This window comes from Marmota marmota, unplaced genomic scaffold, assembly GCF_001458135.2.
Source record: "Marmota marmota marmota unplaced genomic scaffold, marMar, whole genome shotgun sequence".
Taxonomy (NCBI): Eukaryota; Metazoa; Chordata; class Mammalia; order Rodentia; family Sciuridae; genus Marmota; species Marmota marmota.
In genome coordinates this window covers 356,137-374,794 of record NW_025999896.1, presented here as the reverse complement: position 1 = coordinate 374,794, position 18,658 = coordinate 356,137, and the positions used below count along the sequence as shown (strand labels likewise).

Genomic DNA, 18,658 nt, shown 5'->3' with positions numbered 1-18,658 from the left:
AACCCAAATTCACCCTAAATCCTATGCTTAGGAAAATATTATCCCATTTACAGCAGATGTTAGTCTGCAAGGTACCCAAGTGGCCTCTCCCCAATTCTGTCTTCTTTTTGACCAGATTAACAGAAATGGTGAACTAATTCTCCTGAAAATCTCAGAATAAGGAGGATTTTAAAACTATGACAATTCCCAGAGCCATAGAAGAAAAAAATTCACCAACTAAAATAAATAATAAGGCTGTATGGAGAAAAGCTTTTATCCAAAGTTAAAAGGCAATGAACTGGGGATACTGATAATACCTAAGGAGCAAAGGGTTACTTTCCTGAATATATTGAGAATTCTTACAAATAAACAATAAAAAGTCAACACTTTTTAAAAATTGGCAAAATATGTGGACAGTTCATATAAAAGAAAATACCAATCGTTTTTAAACTAGAAATGATAGTACCATGAGAAAAACAAGTTGAAATGACATTAGAACACTTGTTAATTTATGGAAATATCAAAGATCAAAAGGTTTTAAACCCACTATGGTGGTGAGAACTTGGAGAAATAGGCACTTCCATGTACTTCATGGAGTGCAATTTGGTATAACTCCTCTCTTTGGAAGGGAATTTGACAAAAATCTGTTAACATTAAAAGTGCAAATAAGGGACTGGGGTTGTGGCTCAGTGGTAGAGTGTTTGCCTCGCATGTGTGAGGCCCTGGGTTCGATCCTCAGCACCACATAAAAATAAATAGGTGAAATAAAGGTATTGTGATCCAACTATAACTAAAAATTTTTTTAAAAGTGCGAATAATTCCACTGTTTATCCTACAGATGTATTATTTATAATACCAAAAGCTAGTTGACAATACAACTGTGCCAAATTATGTTACAACCAACAATGGCATACCATATGCCTGTTAAAAAGAATAAATGAGGTTGAAACAGAAGGGTTCCAAGGTATGCGATGAAATTGAAAAACTTAAGGCATGGGTGATATATTAAGTATGATAATATTTTGATGAAAAAATATGAATGTATTTGCAAAATGTGAAATTATGATTGTGTAGCTACCAGGGAAGATTGAATGGCCAGGAAAAGAGAGTAAGGGAAGTTTTTCATGGTGAACTTCTTGTATCTTTTACACTTGGCATCATTTGCATATATTACTCATTAAAAAAAAAAGAAAACAAAGCAAAAAAAACAGAAGGCCTAGGTAGTTGCCTAGTTTTACAGCTGAGTTCTATTGCTCTTTTAAATAAAACAACAGGTAATTTCAAAATCAATTATGCCATTCTAAGACATAGGGAAAAGATGGCAGCTCACTGATTTATTTAATTAAACTAGCGTGTCTTCAATACCAAAGCTGGAAAAAGAGTTCAAAGAGAAAACGATGGTCTGATTTTATAATTGAATTATTGTGCAAAGATTCTAATTGAAAAACTGGCAAATAGAAAACATGAGTGCATCAAAAGAAAGCATTGAAAGACTCCTTCTTTGTGCACGAGCAAAGTAGGATTTATTCTGGGTACACAGGGATAGTTCAGCATCCAAAATTCTATTACCATAATTTCCCACTTCGACAAATCCAAGGAGAAAAATAAGCCAATGTGACAGTAGATTCCAGAAATATATTTCATAAAATTCATGATCTACTTATGGATTTTAAAAACCTGAATAAAAACAGAAGAAAATTTAAAAATCCAACAGCAAACAATTTATGACACAGTAAAATGATGAAGTATTTCCATCAAAATCAAGTTTAAATAGAGATGCCTGCTTTCACTGATAGAGTTCAATAGTATTTTGTTGCTGAGACAAAAAAAAAAAAAAAAAAAACCTCACCCCTAAATAGAACTCACCAGATTTAAAGAATTGAAATCATATGATGTCTACTCTCTGATCACAAGAATTAAATTAGAAATCAAAAACAGGAAGACAGAAAAAAAATCTCAAAATATTTGGAGATTAAAAAGCACACATCTAAATAACATAAGGATCAAAGAAAAATCTTGAGAAATGAAAAAAGTATTTTGGACTAAATGAAAATGGGAAGACAACTTATCAAAATATGTGGGATACTGAGAAAGCAGTGATTAAAGGGTCACTTGTATAATTGAATGCACAGAAAAGAAAAGAAGATAGATCTAAAATCAATCATTTAAGTTTCTACCTTAGGAAACTAGCAAAAAGAAGCACATTGAATATCAAGTAACCAGAAGAAAATAAGTAAAAAATTAAAGCCAAAACAATGAATTTTAAAATGGGAAATCAATAGGAAGAAAATCAATGAAAAGATCAATATAATTTGTAAGTTTCTAAGAGCTGAAGGGAGAAAAAAAAAGAGAAGAAACAAATAATATCAGAAATAAAAAAGGAGACATTACTACAGATTCCATGGACATTAAAAAGATAATCAAGAAATACTATGAGTAGCCGGGCACAGCAACACATGCCTGTAATCCCAGCGGCTTGGGAGGCTGAGGTAGGGGGATCCTGAGTTCAAAGCCAGCCTCAGCAAAAAGCAAGGTGCTAAGCAACTCAGTGAGACTCTGTTACTAAATAAAATACAAGATAGGGCTGGGGATGTGGCTCAGTGGTCAAGTGCACTTTAGTTCGATCCCCGGTACCAAAAAAAAAGAACAAAAGAAATATTATGAGAAATTTTATGCCCAGAAGAACTGATCAATTCTGTGAAAGACACAATCTGTCAAAACTCACATGAAAAGAAATAGAAAATCTGAATAGGACTATATTTATTAAAGAAATTGAACAAATAATCAATTATATTCCAAAGCAGAAAGTCCAGGTGTGTTTACTCCTGAATTCTACTGAGCATTAAAGAAGAAACTATTCCAATTATCTACAATCTTTCAGAAAATAGAGAGTAAATACTTTCTAACTCATTCTATGAGGCTGACATTAACCAATACAAAAACTAGATGAAGATATTACAAGAAAAGAAAACTCTAGGCCAATATCTCTCATGAACATAGCTACAAAAATCCTCTGCAAAATATTAACAAATTAAATAAAACAATGTAGAAAAGAAATTATATATCACAACTAAGAGGGATTTATTCTAAATATGCAAGACTGGCTCAAAAATTGAAAAACAATGTAGTGTGTAAGTCAGGCATAGGGACATATGCATATATTCCTTGCTATTTGGAAGGCTGAGGCAGGAGAATCAATTAAGTCCAAGAGTTTGAGGCCAGCCTTGGAAACATAAAGAGACCCTGACTAGGAAAAAAAATAATTAAAAAGTAGTCCATTATATCAACAGGCTAAAGAAGAAAAATCATTCGATCATATCAATATTCAAAAAAAGTATTTGACAAAATACCACATATATTCATGATTCAAAACAACAATAACAACAACAACAACTCTCAGTACTAGGAATAGAGGGAAACTTCCTCAACTTGATAAAGAATATCTATAAAAGTCTTAGAAATTGCATCATATTAGATTGTATCATATTAGCATCATATTAGATTGCATCAAATATGCCCCTTCTCATCACTGCTTTTCAACCTTGTACTAGGAGTCCAAGAAGATGAAATAAGATGTTAATAAGAAATAAAATGTACACAGATTAAAGGAAAAAATAAAACTGCCTTCAATTGTTAATGTAGAAAGCTGAAAGAATCAACCAAAATATCACCTGGAACTAATAAGTGATTGTAACAAGGTTGCAGTAGACACAGTTAATATACAAAAACCAATCACTCTCCTCTACCCCAGCAATGAACAAGTGGAATTTGAAATAAAAAAAAAACACCCCAAAATACCATTTATATTAGCATTTCCCAAGGTAAAATAGGTATATATCTAACAAAATATGTACAAGATTTTTATGAGGAAAATGCAAAACTGATGATGGGAAATCAAAGAGGCACTTGTAGGTTAGACTTAAAGCTATTGCTTCCTGTTCCTTGACTTCTCTGCAGATTCCTGGGAATCTCTGCAATCCCTCCAACATGTCTTGGTCTATATTTGGGAAAGCTGCAGAAGATGTTAAGCACCCCAAGACCAAGCCATTCATGAGAAGCTATTTTTTTCTATAGCTGCTGCAAACAAGTAACTTCAGGCAACTTAAGTGCAGAAAGATCTGGGATGTTGGATCTGAAAGGCAAGGCCAAGTAGGAATGAGCTGAAAGGGACTTCCAAGAAAAATGCCATGGAATCTATTTCAACAATATAGAAGAGCTAAAGAAAAAATATGGAAGATAAGAGATTAGATTGGCCTGCATATCACACATTTATGATATGACTGATGTGATTTTTTTCTTCTAATACTGTGCATGATGTGAAATACTGAAGATAACCCATTATTCAGTTTATCAAGGCTTTTCAGGGTACAGCTTTAACTAAATAAGGGCTGAAATAACTGTCTCCAACTAGCTTTTATCTGAGATAAATTAAAAATATATTTGTTACTTAAAAAAAAGAAAGAAATCAAAACAAGAATTAAGTGGAGAGATATTCCATGTTCATAGATTCAATATTGTCAAGATGTCAGATGCTCTCCATTTATCTATGGATTCAATAAAATCCCAATCAAAATCCCAGCAGGTTATGTTGTGGACATTGGCAACCTGATTCAAAAGTTTATTAGGAGAGGCAAAAGACCCAGAAATCCAACACAGTATTGAAGAAAAGGAACAAATTTAGAAGACTGACATTCAGTTTGATTTCAAGATTTACTGGAAAGCTACAGTAATCGAGATAGTATAATATTGGTTAAAGAAAAGAAAAATGAATCAATTGAACAGAATAGAGAGCCCAACTATAGATCTATGTAAATGTAGTCGACCCATCTTTGACAAAAGAGTAAAGGCTATGTTGGGTGCAGTTGCTCATGCCTATCATCCCAGCGACCCTGGAGGCTGAGGCAAGAGGCATTTTGAGTTCAAAGTCAGCCTCAGCAATTAGCAAGACCCTAAGCAACTTAGTGAGAACATGTCTAAAAATAAAAAAATAAAAAGAGCTGGGATGTGGCTCAGTGATTAAGCACTCCTGGGTCAATCCCTGGTACCAAAAAAAAAAAAAAAAAGAACAACAGATGTGCTGGAACAACTGGATATCCACATGAAAAAAATTAATTTAGACACAAACTTTACACTTTTTACAAAAATGAACTCGAAATGGGTCACAGGACTAAATATACAATGCAACACTATAAAAACCTTAGAAAATAACATAGAAGAAAACCTAGATGACCTTGGATGTATTTGGAAATGACTTTTTAGATGCAACTGCAAAGGCACAATGAAAGAAAAGATTGATAAAATTTCAAAATATTTGCTCTGCAAAAGACATCGCCAAGAGAGTGGAAAAGACAAGCCACAAACTGGGAGAAAATATTTGCAAAAGACATATCTGATAAAGGACTGTTTTCCAAGAGACACAAAAAACTCTTAAAGCTCAACAGTAAGACAATAAACAACTGAATCAAAAAATGAGCAAAGACCTTAATAGACATTACACCAAAAAAGATTTACAGATAGCAAATGTCTATAGCAGATGTCTATTTTAAAAATTTCTTCATGTGGTGTCAGAGTCAATATTGCAACTTTTAAAAAATTACCACTTCTTGAGTTTTAGTGTAGTATTAAAGAAAAATAGACACATTTCTTTTTTCTTTCTTTCTTTTTTATTTTTAGTGCTGAGGATTGAATATATGGCCTCAGACATTTGAAGCAAGAGTTCTACCACTGAGTTACATCCTCATTTCCATCCACAATTATCTTGAAAGGCTACTAAAGTACTAGTCCCTTTTCCAACTACTTATTTGTGTTAAGTCTAGATTCTTTTTCATAAACTTTTACCAAGACAATATGCTGTAACAGATTCAATGTAGAAGCAGATATAAGAAGAGAATCCAACTAAAGCCCCAAATTCCTCCCCCACCCAGCCTGCTGCCTCTAACATCTTCTGCCTTCTCTCTCCTTCTTTCCTCCTTAACCTTGCCACTTATAAAAAGTTCAAAGGACTTGATTGCAGGCAACAGAGTCACCTTTGTCAGGGCTGAATCCTGGAGCGTTGGGTGGAGAGTGTGAATGGTGGAGGGAGAGAAGGTTGGAGAAAGTTAGTGCAAAAGACCAGACATCTCCTGCCCCCATACTAAAGTGAGTCTTTAAAGGAGAATGAGTTGAGATGGAGAAACTGTACAAAATATATATAGGTGTAGTGAGCATGGGATCAAGACTCTCTTCTTCCAATGTGTGTCTACTTTCTTCCCATTTGAGCTCCCCCATATCAGTACAAATGCAACTGTTTTCAAATATATTTTTTTAAATGTCTTTTAAAACTGATGCATAAAAGCAAAAATTTTACATAGTAAATGGGGTACCATGTATATATTATGCAATGTTCAAATCAGGCTAAGCATCTTTATTTGCTTTAATATTTCTTCATGGTGAAAATATTCAGAATTCGTTCATGTAGATTTTTGAGATATACAGTATATCATCTTAATCTATAGTCACCCTATTATGCAACAGCACACCCGAACTTCTTGCTTCTATATAACTATAACTGAGTACCCATCAGTCAACTTTTCCCAATCTCATCCTCCTGGTTACTCTCTCTGTCCTCTGGGAACCACCAGTTATCTCTTCTATAAGATCAACTGTTCTAGTTTCCGCATATGAATAAGATCATGTGGTACTTGCCTTTCTGTACCTGCCTTATTTCAATTAACATAATGATCTCTGGTTCTGTCCATGCTGTTGCAAAGGACAGGATCTCACCCCTTTTACATTCTCTGCATCTATTCATCACTTGATAGATGCTTAGTTTGTTTCCATTTCTTGGTTACTGTGAACATTACTGCCATAAACATGGGAGGGGGTGCAGATGTTTCTTTGAAACACTGCTCTCATTAGTGGGATTGCTGAATCATATGGTAGCTCATTATTTAATTTTTTTGATTTCCCTAAGGGCTGTATTAATTTACATTCCCATCAACAACGTGCAAGTGTTCCCTTTTCTGCATCCTTCGCACATGGACTTCCTCATTTTTAACATCTGGAAGGGAAGCTGGACCAGAGTGGACTAGGCATGCAGTCTATTGTTTCTCCTCCACCCCACCCCTTTTTTCACTTCCTGCCTCTACACTTTCCAGAACTGTTGGTGTCTGTACCATTGGACCCCCACGCAAGGCTTAGAGGAACTCATTCTTTGCTCTTGTTTAATCCTAGCCTGAGTCTCCAGCATGTGCGCTTCCTCTGGGACCTCAGCTATCAAGCTCCCCAGCTATGGCTCCATCTCCTCACTCTACTCAGAAGCAAGAAAGAGGGTGACAGAGACTAGGATTTCTTGGCAAGATTAAAGGAAGGGGAAGGAACCATGAAAGGAGCAAACATTTATTGAGCATTAAATCTCTGATGGGAATTGTGTCAGACACTTACCTTACATAGCCATTTGACTCTCACAAGCACCTTAAGAGGCATTTTGGATGGTAAATATTATTACAAAAATGATTTTAACCTAGTGGATCCCTGACAAGACTCCAGGGATCTGAAGGAGTCCATGGTCCACACATGAAGAATGCTTGCTGTAAAAATAACTAATTTTTATAGTGATCTTGTATCTAACCACATTGACAAATTCTCTTGTTAATTCTAGCAGGTTTTTAAAAAAATTTAATTTCTTGCATTTTTAAGGTGTCAATATAATAACATCAAGTGTAGATAAAATTAAGAAATTTCTCCTTACCATTTTACTTTGTATCTTCTCACATGTATTCTATTTTCTAACTAATAAGTTGTATATTTAAAATGAGTTAAAATTTACCTAACCCATTAGTGAGGAAGTTAAAGATAGTTACTCACAGGAGAGATGGAAATATTGATAGTAATTGAAAAAAAATTACTGGAATCAGATTGTTTAATTAAGTACAAAACTTACTTGCCCTAAGTGACAATAAAATTATAATATTTGGATTATCTTTTTGATCAGACAGAATTTTTTGGCAGTCTATATGTGGCAATTTTATTTAAAAATCATGCTTTTATGTGGTATTTTTATTTTTTATTTATTTATTTTATTTTATTTATTTTATTTTTTTAATTACATGACAGCAGAATGCATTACAATTCTTATTACACACATATAGAGCACAATTTTTCATATCTTTGTATATAAAGTATGTTCATGCCAATTCATGTCTTTATATGTGTACTTTTTTTTGCATTACAATTCTTATTATACATATATACCACAATTTTTATATCTCTGTTTTTTATAAATAGGTTGACACCCAATTCATGTCTTCATACATGTATGATCAGACAGAATTCATTTGCATTGTTATTGGATAAGAATAATTTCTCTTGTTATCAGCTTTTTTATAGATTATTAAAATATACTAAATCTATATAAAGTAGTAAGTAAAAAAAAGATAATTCTTTTTAAAAAATTTTTTTTCATTGTCAATAGGCCTTTATTTTATTTATTTTGATGCAGTGGTGAGAATCAAACCCAGTGCCTCACACATGCTAGGCAAGAGCTTCACTACTGAGCCACAACCCCAGCTGGAAAGAGAGAATTCTTGAGTGAGTCTTTTAGACTTTAGTTGTTTTTAAAAATTATTCTAGTATAGTAATTAAAGATATGCATTTATTGTCTTGCCTATTTCTGTTTTAGACTTTTTTTCCCTAAAAGTCCCCCTTTTAATCATACATAATCTGAAAACATTATTCTTGATCACTAAGAATGGCTGTAATTTGCCAGGCACAGTGGTGCACCCCTGTAATCCCAGCAGCTCGGGAGGCTGAGGCAGGAGGATTACAAATTCAAAGCCAGCCTCAGCAACAGTGAGGTGCTAAGAAACTCAGTGAGACCCTGTCTCTAAATAAAATACAAAATTGGGCTGGGGATGTGGCTTAGTCGCCGAGTGCCCCTGAGTTCAATCCATAGTACAAAAAAAAAAAAAAAGGCTGTAATTTGTTCTGAAACATTGATTCATCTATATAGATGCAGCATGAAGTAGTAATGAATGCATATAAGTCTGTAGTTTTATCAGAAAATCTAAGCTAAGTGGTGTCATACAACAACCAGGGCCTAAGTAGGTTTGTGGGCATTGGCTCTGCACAGAAAATGCAATTCTTAATCCTTCATAGTGGGTTTATCACACCAGATCAAGTAAAAATCATTCTCTCAAATGTGATGCTTTAAGCATGATCTTGATTATACAATTAATTTATCCAAAGTGAATGCTTTAATTTTTATAAAGTCCAATTATTTTTTTATGGATTATGCTTTTGGTATCATATCAAATAAATCCTTGCTTAATCTGAGGTCACAAAAAAGTTTTCCTTTCTTTCAGAAGTGGCTAGTTGTTTTTCTTGAGGCCTAGGGCCATTTTGGATGACTCTTGTAGATGGTCTCTGTTTCTGAGAAATTGGACTTTCAAAAATAGCAGTAGCTAGATCAGTCCTGGGAAGTGGGGTACTGCTGCTGGGCCCATAGTAGCCCCTCTGTTCATGTGCCCATCCTGACAATTCTGAGCTGGCCAATGAAGAAGGCTGGCTAACAACTGGTTGAGGCATTTTTGTCTACATTTTGTTAGTCTCTCTTCCTTGATGTCGCTTTCTGGTGACCACTGGTCCATCATAAGCTTTATGTACTCTAATATATTCTTCTATATCCCTTGTCCTCAGATTTCCTTGTCTCTGGTTTTCAAGTCCTTCCCATCCAGACCTCCAACCAGACAGCAGGCTTTTAGCAACTACCAAGGATTTCTATATATCCTTACTCCAGGCCACTTACACACAAAGTGAATAGCCTAATGCACAGCTGATAGCTCTGTCCACTGGGAAGGTTTTCCTTCTCTACTATTTTGCAGAATCTCCCCTTAATGTGGCTGTAATACAGCTACCATCCCTTTTTTAAAAATATTTATTTTTTAGTTATAGGTGGACACATATTTTATGTGGTGCTGAGGATCAAACCCAGTGCCTCATGTGTGCTAGGCGAGCACTCTACCTCTGAGCCACAATCCCAGCCCCAACCATCCCTTTTTAACTTGAACTCAAGTGTCAAGCTGACCCGTCCATAGGCCAAACTTGAGTCCTCCTGCTTCTCACCAACTTCAAACGAGGGAAGGGGAACTGGTTCAAATGTGGTAGTGATATGGCGATATGGACTACTTGCTCATGTAGTTCATTTGTGTCCTTTGATCTGGTGCTGCTTAGGCTCAACTCCATTTCTGTCTGACAATGGACTATAGCTGGACTTGTCCAACTTTGTGACCTGCTGGGCCTGACAGAACCCAGCTTATAATGGGAAGTTTCAGATACAGGGTCATGTGGTGTCCTGTGGTCAAGCATTCCATCTCTTCCAGGTCTCAGTAACATGTCAAGAGATATTTCTTAAGGAGCATATAATTCTCTGCTGAGGTGGGATAACCTCACTTCAGAATCCCAGAAGTTTGAGTTGTGATATTTCTAATGGAGAATGCCATAAGCTCCATTTTACACATGACCTGTCCCAAACCTAGAGTCTATGGCTCAAGTAGCGAGGCTGAATGCATTGCATCTTGACTTGCTGCGGTGTCTGTTCTAGCTCCGGATCCCATACATCGATGGCAGCCTTCAGTGTCACCTGTGTATTAACCACAGTGTATTCCTAGTTGCCTCCAGAACCCAGAAAAACCTACCAGGCACTGTACTTTCTTCTTTGTGATGGAGGAAAATACAAAGAGCAGCAATTTTTCTTTTACTTTAGATGGGGATATTTAACTGAAGTGGTTAGTCCCTGGGTGTTTGTAGGGTTTATCCCTCTCCACTCTCTGTAGTTCATGTGCTTTACAGAAGCTTCCAGTACAACAGACACATCTTGTCCTCCTGTCCAATTAGCATGATGACATAGATCAGTGTAGTGTCTGTGGAATGTCCAGAAAAATCCAGATCTCTTTGGACTATGCTAGAATATAAAATGGGAGAATTAAGTAGCCCTGAGGCAAAATTCTAAGTTAATATTTTCTATGTCATGTGAATGAGAACTGAGTCAGATCTTTTTTTCTTTCTTTCTTTTTTAGTACTGGAGATGAGATCCAGGGGTGCTTGACCACTGAGCCGTATCCCTAGCCCTTTTTTATTTTTTATTTTGAGACACGATCTCACTAAATTGCTTAGGGCCTTGCTAAATTGCTGAGGCTGGCTTTGAAGGGGCATATCATCTTCCTGCCTCAGTCTCCTGAGCCATGGGATTACAGGCATGTGCTACCACAACTGATTTTGCTAATACTCTTTCCTATTACAATGGAAATTAAAGCATTCTTCAAGCCAATGATTATATGCAATAAAACTGAAGTTTCATAAATCTGCTTTCATAAATCTTATCACATTCAGCAACACAGCTGAAATGAGAACTACTACTTGATTAAACCTGCTTCACACTGTGGGATGAAGAGCCAAGTGATAGCCATCAGAAACACCAAGAAGCCGGGCACTGTGGTGCATGCCACAGTGTAAACCCCGTGGCTCGAGAGGCTGAGGCATGAGGATAGTGGCTTTAAAGCCAGCCTCAGCAACTTAGTGAGGTCCTAAAGCAACTCTGCAAGACCCCATCTCTAAATAAAATTTTAAAAAGGGCTGGGGATGTGGCTCACTGGTTAAGCACCACTTGGTTCAATCCCTGGTACCAAAAAAAAAAAAAAAAAAAAAAAAAAAAAAAAAAAAAAAAAAAAANAAAAGAAAGAAAGAAAGAAAAAAAGAAACACCAAGACATTAAGCCCCAAAACAAAACTATGTAATTGGAGGAATTTGAAAAGTATTAGGGCTTAGAAAAATGCAGGATTGGTTGATTTCTGTCACACCACCAATTAAGTTGTCTGGTCATTGCAAAAACTGAATGTATCTTAGAGAATGACTATGAACATTATAAAACTTAATTAAGTTGTCATACAGTTATAAATAAGATTCAAGATATAGTCTTTACTGAAGCAATTCAACACATTCACTGACACTGATATGCAACTATTCACTTAGCAAATGCTTTCTTTTAAATTCCTATCTACAAAGATAATCAGAAACAATTTACTTTCATGAACAAGGACAGCAGAACACCTTCACTATTTTAAATACATCAACTTTACTATTCTGTACCATAATGTATGGCACAGTCAACTCTATTGTTCTCTATCATGATATAATCTGGAGGGCACATGGGATTTTTATCACCTTAATGTTGCACAAAATTGCATAATAATATATTATGTTTGCTAACTTTCTGCTACATCTCCTATTATGTTGCCTGTTTGGCCATTATGAAAATCAGATGGATCTTAGAAAATGACTGTACACATTATAAAACTTAAGTTGTCACAGAGTTGTAAATAACGCTCCAGATGTATTAGCTTTTCTGGGGCACATAATAAGCACCCTCTAATGTCTTTGTAAGTCACATTCATTCTTGAGGAGGGGAGATAAATCCAGAAAATACTCCAGTGGTGTAAGGTATGTCAGGATATACTTCAAAGTTAGAGGCAAGTTGCCATACCTTGCTTTATCATTAGGAGGGCAGAACAATATGCTTTGAATATCTTTGACTTTTGGAAAAATGTATAGCAATCTAAGTTTGTTGCTTCAACATAAGGTTTTCAATTTGATAATGGGCCTAGGGCAGGAAAAGTCTCTGTATTAGATCCAAGCTGCAAGGTACAATTTTTAAAAAACACTATTTAGACTTTAAAACTGTTCATACTCAGTGGTATTGGAAATATCTATGACAAGTTGAGCATTGAGCCTCTGGCAAATTTAAGTATGAGATTCACATTGCAGATAGTGGAACTTTGGAATTAGGTCCTACTCTCTTTTATTGACAACTATTCTTCATTTGAAAATTAGTTCCTGAGCTTGTTCCTAGGGTTTGAAAGAGATCCAATGCCTACCTATAAAATTTTAACTGACTATACAGCCCCAAAATGCCCACTCTGATCTAGGCTTTAGCTAATAATTAAAACAAAAGAATTGGGCGTGTGTTGCAATCACTTTTAAAATGGAAATATTTCATACATATAGGCAAGTCCAGCAGGTGCTGTTGCATATTTCTAGGACCTCTAGGGAGTTCTATCTAATCAGTTAGGAGAAGAATATGAAGCATAGTCCTCATTTAACGATGGCTATTCAAACTGTGCTAACAACTATATACAAGTGGAGGGCAGCTGCAGTACAGCCTTACTTAGGGATGCCCTAGAAAACAATGGTGTTAGGACGTCCTCTCAATAGGAAGATCTTCACATGGCATATTTGTTTGTCCATTTGGGGTAGAAGGCTATGTGGCTTGAAATATGGATCTAAGTTGATTCATAGGCAGCAGTTTAGTGAGTTCACTAGCTGGTGAAGGAACAGCCTCGAGAAGAATAATATTGAAAAATTGTTGGCAAGTTGTCTTGGGGGAGAGATAAATGGCTCTCCCACATCTCAATATGAACATAAAGAGTGAAGATATTTGTATCCCATGAATATGCCCACAAAGCACTGTGTCAGGTAAGACAATAATCAGTTGGATCAGATGACCTCATTTCTGAGTGTCAATCTACTTTATCCAACCACTGTGGTGCTGGTCCCATGTGGAGAGTTACCATGGCAGCAGGGACAGAGGCTACATATTAGCTCAATACACAGATTTTCTTCTCCAAGATTGACATAGCTAATTCTGCAGCTGAGTGTCCAGCCTACCCAAGATTGAGAACAACACTGAATCCCTGTTATGGCATCATTACTCAGCCATTTGCCTATGGTGGTAACTACATTGGAACTCATCCATCTAGAAGGAAGCAGCAATTTGTCCTTAGAGGAATAAGTATATATTTTGTTTTCAGTCTATGATCACTTATCCTGTTGTCTTTAGGTCTATGGTAGGAATCTGTAGAGGAGGAAGCTACTCATCTCTTGCTGGCTGAGAAGCAAAGAGAGATGAAAAAGAGAGTCTTAATATCCCCTTCAAGGGCCTGACTCCAATGACCTAACTTCCTTCCACTAGGCCACACCTCCTGAAGGTTCCACCACTTTCTGATATAGTGCCATGGGCTTGGGACCAAGCTTTCAACATATGGGCCTTTGGGGGCCATGCAAGATCCAGACTATAAGACTTCTGGGTATCTCCCTTATGAGTCTTATGGTCTTGTATAAGTCATACAATGACTTGGAGACTTCTTTGTCCATCATCCAAAATGCCTCCCAAGATATTTGTGGAAATCAAATGGTTATGTAAGGCAAGTGATTGGCATAATCTCCATCAAAGATTGGATACCAATAAAAATGTGCTTGTTTTCCCAATTTATCCCCTCCTATTGTGGCCAGGAAATCCTAGCCTTCATCACTGTCTCTCCACCTTCCCCCCAAGGTCTTGAGTCTTTGGTTGATTTTTACTTCTGTGTAGAGGAAAGGTTAGAGGTGGGCCAGCCTGATGGTTAGACCTCCTGATGATGCTGGGTCAGATGTTCAGATCCTAAGAGCCTGGGTCTGTCTGCACTATGTAAGAGAAGGGAAATGGGTTCTCCTGAACCCGGGAGACATTATCTAACGATTCTGGGAACTTCAGAGGCAGAAAGTAAGAAAGAATATGACAGAGAAAAAAACAATAGACTGTACCTATGATCCCTTCTGGACCACCTTTCTCTATAATGACAAAAATGAGGAAGACAGGACAGGGGTGGGGAAGGCTGAAAGGAGGAGAAAGGGATACCCTGGAGGAAGACAGCAAGCAGGGCTCATCTCTCACTACCACCTACACACATCCTCAATCTGAGTTCCAGTTCCCTTTCTATTTACTGTCCATAGTCAGGGACTAGAAGATCTTGATCAGAATCCTGGGTCCTTACGCACAAAGACAGGAAGGATCCAGCCCCACCTATTGCCCTCCTTTTAGAATTTCCTGACATTGGTACCTGTGCTGCCTGAGAAAACCTGCAATTATATTCTCCAGATTTATGCAGATAAGTGAGCTGGGGAGGCAGAAAGGATATTGGGGCAAGTAGGAGGAGGGTGACTGTGTTTCAGATGGAAATAAATGGGAGTACAGATCGCAGAATGGGAATTATTCTTTAGAGGAGACTGAGGCTCCGTTCTCTCTACCGGCTTCCAGATTGGACTGAACAGGCCCAAACCAGCACAATCCCAGTCTCCACCTTAGTTTGAGCCTCCACTTCAGCTTCGAGTTCAGGCCCAGCCTGAAACCAAACCCTCACCCAAACATAAACCCCAACCTCAGCTCTAAATTTGTCTCTAAAGTCAACCTCATTTCAACTGCAACTCCAACCTAATCCCACCCCAGCCTCCGCCTCAGTGGAGGGTCTATTTTCAACCTTAGTCCCTAGTCCAACCCAACATGAGCACCTCCACAATTTCAGCCTGAGACCTAATCTCATTTTCAGACCCAAACACCAGACCTACTCCTATGCCCATCCTAGTTCACACATCAACCCCCAACTCCATCCAACCCAAGGAGTCCTAACATCTGCCCCAGCCCAGCCCCTCTCTGCCTTCATCTCATGTCCCAAAACCTTAGAGATCAGTGGAGTTTAAGGCTATTGATGTATGAAAATCTCAAGTGCTTATAAAGTGAGAATAAACAAGGGTTTAGAAAAGGTAAGAAGACAGGCACAAACCCCAGAGATAGTCCCTTCTCACAGTTTGAAGGAATCTGAGCTAGTTCCTCTGCAGCCTACTCCCACTACCCTCTGCTCCCCTGGTGCAGTCCTGTATCTCCAGGAACATGGGGCATATGTGAGGATGCCCCCAGCACAGTCCATACCCTCTATTCTCTTCCAAACTACTACCTGTGCCCTGGGCCCTGGGGGTACACATACCAGCTATATGGGTTGCTATATAGAGGACAGACCCAGGAAGAGGAGGTACTCAGGCCCCTAATACAGGCTCAGGGGCATTTTGGGGTGGAATATCTGGGCTCCCAGGTACCCAGAGGGTGGTCTAGAAGGGTAGGTATGACTTGGGGTGAGTATACCCTATGGCCTTGCAGATTCCTGACCCCACAGGAAGGTATAGTCAGAGGAAGGCAATTTAGAACAATGTAGGATCTCCCTGGCTTTCAGAGTATTGCTTTTCTTATGAGTTTTGTTGACTTCTTTTGTTATAGTTTATGTTTATACCCACCTCCAATTTGGGGCTGTGACTATGGACAATTATCACTAATGCCAGAGTGGTGGGGCAGAATCATGGTGGTTAGGTGAGAATACAGTGAGCATAAATAAGGGTTTAGAAAAGGTAAGAAGAATTTGACACTGATATGTTTCAAAATGTCATTTTGAAACATATCCTCCACCTTAGAATAAGAATTCCTCAAGATCTCTCTAACTTAGCTTGACCTAAACTCCAGACGACCATCCATCATCACAAGAAAGGAAATTGTTCTCTGGGACTAAAATCCTTAAAAACACCTGCTTTCTTATGAAGGTAACACCATAAGGACCCCTCTGTGACAATCCCCTGCCAATGACCTAGATGCAAAAACTCCCCCTTTCCTCACTCCTCTATATCTACCCCAGGCTATAAGCCGAGGATGGGTCTTAGCCTGGCCCAGGCCACCTCTGCAGGTTTGTCCTGAATAAATCTGTGTTCTCCTCTCTATTTATTTTCTTCATTTGATTCTTTCCTTGCACATGGTGACACAGGTCTGGTGATGGGGATAGAGAGGCCCTACTTACTGTTCCAGATGTGATCTACTGTAGGTTTGTCACTTAAGGTCTTTTTGCACTGCTTGGATTTTCTACCTGCATCACTTGTATTTAAAAAAAATTCTTTTTGTAGTTGTAGATAGACAGAATGTCTTTATTTTATTTGTTGATTTTTATGTGGTGCTAAGGATCGAACCCAGTGCCTAATACATGCTAGGCAAATGCTCTACCACTGAGCTACAGCTCTAGTCCATAACTTATATTTTTTTAAAAATTAAAAACAAATAAGTGGCACCGAACAAGATCAATTAATGAATTTCCATCAATTCACACAAATTCTCCAAGCTTTGAATTAATTAATGAGTCAAGATCATGCTGTAGTTGTCATCCCAACAGCAAAGACAAAAATGATTCCAGGCCAGTCAGGGTGAGGACTGGGATGTAGCGGATCACAGATACCAGAAAAGGGAGGTTACCCCAGATCTGAAAAGCTGCAATATTTGGAGGTGCACTGAGTTATATTAGAATGTACAATTGGGACAGGTTTCAAAGAGTAAGACTTGGTAATCTAGTTGGGACCTGAACTGGAAGCAAGCTCAAGCAAGCTGGTGCAGTTGATGCAGATTGAACAAAAAAGAGAGATTCAAAAGCTACATTTTCAGCTAGGTATAATGGTGTATGCCTGTATTCCTAGCAACTAGGGAGGCCAAAGCAGGAGGATCCTAATAACTTCCGGGCCCACCTGGGAAATTTAGCAAGGCCCTAAACAACTTAGTCAGATCCGTTTCAAAATAAAAAATAAAAGGGACTGAGGGTGGAGATTAGTAGTAAGGAGCCCCTGGGTTCAATCCCTAGTACCAAAACTAAAAATATAAAATAAAATAAAAAGCTCTATTTTCACAAATTAAAACAGCAACAACAAAACCCCTGCATTTTGACCAATGCAATTCTACATTATGTACAATCAGAAGAATGAGCACAAAACTATACTCCATATACATATGTCAAAATACATTTTACTATCATGTAAAACTGATAAGAACAAATTTTTAAAAAGTTAAAAAAAAGCAACCCTGCATTTTCTTCTGTCTGGAAAAAACTACAAGTTTAAAAGAAGACTGTTCTTTAATCTTAGGAAACTTCTCATGCTGGCTCTTTAATGTTGCAAATGAACCCTTCAAACTCATGCAAAACCTTCTGAAAAGGGACTTTCTTTGGTTAGAAGGAGATTAAACTGATCTAAGGTAATCACAGATCACCCTGTTTGGTGAACATGAAGTTGCTTCTAAAGACCAGGAGATTAGGTAAAGAGGAGATGAGACCCTGGAAGGTATGGTATGACATTGGTTTCTACATTACAAGGACTCTTTTGTTATAAACTATAGAAAATTTCTAGATATAGGTAATGCAAGAGACCATTTATGATACAAGGGTGTCTCATACAACCCATTAAAGGTTGAATGGTATCTTCTTAAAGATATGATGATTTTTCTAGCCCCCTTATCTCAGAACGTGACCTACTTGGAAATAGAGTCATTGCATATGTAATCATTGAAGATGATGTCATGCTGAGCGGGATGTGCCCTTTACCCAAAATGCCTGGTGTCCTTCTAAGAAGAGACACAGACACACAGGGAAGAAGACCATACCAGGACAGAAGCAAAGGTTGCAGTGTTGTCTTTGGGAGTCAAGGATTGGTGGCAAACCACTAGAAGCCAGGAGGAGCCAACACAGGATTTTCTCTGAAGTTTTCAGCAAAAGCATAGTCCTACCCACACCTTGAGTTCCTCCAGCACCATGGGACAATATGCTTTTGTTGATTTTTTAGTATCACCATCTATCCTAGCTGGCGACCTAATGATGGGTTCACAAAATTTGACTATTCCAATAACTTAAGAAAATGACAAAGAAAGCACGCAACACACAGAAATACCTTTTCAAAATCTGTGACGGCTCTCTGACCTTAAGGGAAAGAGAAAGAGAGAGCCACTGGAATTCTTTATTCTTATATAGGGGACACATAA

The 18,658-nt window shown here is 37.5% G+C and overlaps 1 pseudogene; it reads left to right on the top strand.

Annotated features, from left to right (window-relative positions):
• Positions 1–3,966: 3,966 nt before the first annotated feature.
• Positions 3,967–4,219, top strand: LOC107158062 (annotated as a pseudogene).
• The last annotated feature ends 14,439 nt before the right edge of the window (positions 4,220–18,658 follow it).